Source organism: Ursus arctos, unplaced genomic scaffold, assembly GCF_023065955.2.
Source record: "Ursus arctos isolate Adak ecotype North America unplaced genomic scaffold, UrsArc2.0 scaffold_33, whole genome shotgun sequence".
NCBI lineage: Eukaryota > Metazoa > Chordata > Mammalia > Carnivora > Ursidae > Ursus > Ursus arctos.
In genome coordinates, this window is record NW_026623019.1 from 28617776 (window position 1) to 28622234 (window position 4459).

General features: G+C 40.9%; 1 pseudogene; it reads left to right on the forward strand.

Moving 5' to 3' along the window:
* Positions 1–2394: 2394 nt before the first annotated feature.
* Positions 2395–3825, forward strand: LOC113249033 (malate dehydrogenase, mitochondrial-like; annotated as a pseudogene).
* The last annotated feature ends 634 nt before the right edge of the window (positions 3826–4459 follow it).

Consider the following 4459-nt stretch of genomic DNA (forward strand, 5'->3'; position numbering starts at 1 on the left):
CTCCCAAGGAATTCAGACTAAGGGATCTTATCTCCTACAAAAACACAAAACTCTGAAAGATGGTCCTATCTTCTTAACCTCTAAAGACACGGCATATGCCTCAGAGCTCATGGATTGCTTAGGGGAACCAAGAGATATGAACAGGTTGTTGCTTATAAGCTAGGCTTAGAGATGGACAGTTTAGACATTATCTTCCTTCTTAGAGTGACAGATAATAACACTAAATTTCAAAGTCAAATGAGATTAAAGGAACCAAATGAATGAAAATGCTTGGCAACCTCCATGGCATTAGTGCCCTCTTCTTTCTACAGGTCATTCCAGAACAAGCCACACAATGGAGCCCATGGAATAATTAAATCAGTCTGAAGTGTCAGAATTCATTTTGAAGGGCTGACTATCTGCCAGGATATATAGTTCCTTCTCTCTGCAATCCTCCTAGTTGTCTATGTGGCCACAGTTTCAGGTAACCTTCTCATTGTGGTCACAGTGTTTTACATCCCAAACCTGAACACCCCCATGTACTTTCTTCCTGGGAACCTCTCCTTTGTAGATATGACTGTCATTTCCTTTGCCACTGCTAAGATGAGTGTGAACTTGATAAAGAAAATAAAAGCATAAGACCATTTCCTTTGCTGGATCTTTCTCCTTCACCTACTGGGTGGAGCTGAAATAGAACTTTTGGTCTTCATGGCATATGACAGATATGAGGCTATTTATAAGCCCCTACACTGCACAACCATCATGAACAGGAAGGTGTGTGTTTTGCTGGCAGTGACCTCATGATTCTTAGGTCTTCATTTAGGGCTTCAGATACTCTGTTGTGAATTTGCCTTTCTGTGGTCCCAATGTGGTGGTCAGCACTTCCTGTGATCTCCCTCTGGTCACTAAGCTTGCCTGCATAGATACCTATATCGTACAGATTGTCACTGTTGCCAGTGTGGGATGATCTCCCTGAGCTGGTTCATGACTTTGCTTATCTCCTACAGTCCGATCCTCAAAACCATTAAGAGTCACTCTTCTACTGGGCCGTCCAGAGCTCGTTCCACTTTGATCACATCACAATGGTGATTCTCTTTCTTGGCCCATGCATCTTCACCTGTATCTGGCCCTTCAGCAACCACTCTGTGGATAAGTTCCTTGCTATATTTTACACCGTTGTCACCCCATCTTGAACCTAATTATCTACACTCTGCGAAACAAAGAAATGAAGACAGCCATGAAGAAATTCTGGTGTGATTTTGTGAGTTCAGGAGAGAATACTTAGATTAAAATGTAATTTAGAAACAAGTTTTTCAAAAGTTTTGAAAGAAAACTTAGGTCTTTTAAAAACTGTTATTGATCTGATACAGAGTATTCAGGACTTACACAAGTCAGACCTTCACGGATATTTTGAACCTAGTACCAACAAAACAAATGAATGGCTTTAGCTATTTTAAATGATTCCAACTAATTATAAAAATTGTCCATTAAAAACTTAACTTGTACTTAAGATATATCAAATATATGCTTTATTTAGGTATTAGAATGGCATTTGGTTGAAAGGGAAAATAGAGCAAATCTCCAGAAAGTCTATCACATTTTTCTGCAGTCAGAGTGATGTGGCACTTACTGTGGGCCCAAGGTTGGTTCTCTGTCTCCTCAATAATTTTAATGTCTGAGACAGCACTTACATGTGGTGCTTCCTAAGAAAACAGTAACTCTGAGCTTATCTATGGATATACTGCCACAGCACACTCATTTTTTCTTGTGCCTCCAAAATGAGTTTTCATAGATACTTTTAAGGCTGTTAATATCATTAAAATTTATTTCCATCTTCTCACTTCAAAATTTCTCAGTTTCTGAATCTATGTCCCTGACTCCAAAAAGACAAAAAAAAAAAAAAGTTACTAAATTCAGGAATACACACTCATAGTTTCCTTAAGAGTAAACTGAATTTACAATATGATATTTAATAATAAATTACATTTTCATGTTATCATTCTCCAGGAAACTAATGTAATGACATTTGGATATCATCACATCACTACTAATTCCCATTGATAAAACACAGTTCAGTGGAGTTTCTCTAGCTGTGGATTTGAATAGATTCATTCACAATTTGTCATTAGTCCTCTCTGTAAGGTATGCATTGACACATGAAATAAAAAAAGAGCAGCTATAAGAAGTTGTGTTTTATCTTTTTTTTTTTTTTTTTAAGAGAGAGGGGGTCAGGGGAAGGGCAGAGGGGGAGAGAGAATCCTGAAGCAGACTCCCTGCTAAGTGGAAAGCGCAAGGCAGGGCTTGATCTCAGGACCCTCAGATCGTGACTGGAGCTTAAACCAAGGGTGCTTAAGTGAACCACCCAGGTGCCCCAAGAAGTTGTGTTTTATCTTTTTAATGAGTCTAATTGTAGACATGAGTCTTGACAACAAAAGAAGATCAACAGGTATTTTTTAGATTATTTTCTCCACTTTTACATATCATATAACCACAACCAAAAACCAGAATTTAATGATTCCCTTTAAATCATAGGGAAGAAATTTAAGGTAGTGACAGCAAATGTGGTTACAGAGACAAAAGGAAATAGGAAACGAACCCTGTGTATTCATCCAATGAAAACGAATAATGTGAATAACGCAACAATAACCAAATGTTTTATTTAACTTTAATGATGTCAAGTTGAGAGCAAGACAACTTTTATAAAAGGTAAGTCTCTTACACTATGGTCAAACTGTCTGAAAATGTATTTCTGATAAATTCCAAATTCCTCAGAGATTATTTCCTTATGTTGCTTTGTGGAGTGGAGCCATGAGGCCCTGTGCATTGTGGAAGTAATTGGTGTCACCTGCCTACCGCCAGCTCCTTCACCTGCAGGTCTGTGCCCTTGCCTGGCCTGCCTGTGCTGCTCCCACAGCAGCTTCAGCACCTCGGCCAAACACAATGGTAAGGTCGCTGTGCTAGGGGCTTTCAGAGGAACAGGGCGGCCCCTTTCACTTCTCCTCAAGGGGATCCCCTTGGTGAGCCTTCTGATCTCTACAATATTGTTCATGTACCGGAGTGGCCACGGATCGAAGTCACATCGAGACCAAAGCAACTGTGAAAGGCTACCTTGACCTAAGCAGCTGCCAGACTGCCTGAAAGATTGCTGTGTGGTGGTTATTCCAGTAGGAGACCTGAGAAAACCAGGCGTGATACAGGGTGATATCTGTTCAAGACCAACGCCACCACTGTGGCCACCCCGACTACTGCCTGTGCCCAGCATTGTCCTGATGCCATGATCTGCACCACTTCAAATCTGATCAACTCCACCATCTCAATCACAACAGAAGTTTTCAAGAAACATGGAACATACAACCCCAATAAAATCTTTGGGGTGACAACCTGGGCATTGTCAGAACCAACACTTACTATAGAACTGAAGGGTTTGGATCCAGTTCAAGTCAATGTTCCTGTCACTGGCGGCCATGCTGAGAAACCATCATCCCCCCACCACTTTAAGGTGGAACTTCCCCAGGACCAGCTGACAGCTGTCATTGGGAGGATCCAGGAGGCCAGCATGGAGGTGGGGAAGGCCACAGCTGCAGCAGGCTCTATAACCCTGTCTGTGGAGTATACTGGAGCCCAATTTGTCTTCTCCCTTGTGGATGCAATGAATGGAAAGGAAGGAGTTGTCAACGTTTATTAAGTCCCAAGAAACAGTGTCCCTATTTCTCCACACCATTACTGCTGGGGAAAGAGAGTATCGAAAAGAATCTAGGCATCAGCACCACTTCCCCTTTCCCAGAGAAGATGATAACTGAAGCCATTCCTGAGCTGAAGGCATCCATCAAAAAAGGAGCAGAGTGAAGAACATGAAATGAGAAAGCAGTTAGCGAGCAGTCTGTTTCCCTAACTTGTCAAGGTATCATGTCACTGTAAAGCCATATCAGACCCCTTTCTGTTTCAGTTGTGTTACTGATGAGTGTTGTATTAATATTGCTGTCCCTTTCAAATCACAGGTCTGTCTGTTGGTGCATCAATAAAAGTAGGCTTTATCTTCTTTAAAAAAAAAAACAAATAAAACATACACATACATACACACACACACAAAGAAAAATAAAGAAATATTCCCTTTTTAGTTCTATTTTTTTATTATTTTGTCACCATACAATACATCCCCAGTTTTTGATGTAAAGTTCCATGATTCATTACTTGCGTATAACACCCAGTGCACCATGCAATATGTGCCCTCCTTACTACCCATCACCAGCCTATCCCATTCCCCCACCCCTCTCCCTTCTGAAGCCCTCAATTTGTTTCCCAGAGTCCATAGTCTCTCATGCTTCATTCCCCCTTCTGTTTATCCCCCCCTTTCTTCTTCCCTTTCTTCTCCTACTGATCTTCCTATTTCTTATGTTCCATAAATGAATGAAACCATACAATAATTGTCCTTCTCTGCTTGACTTATTTCCCTTAGCATTATCTCCTCCAGTCCTGTCCA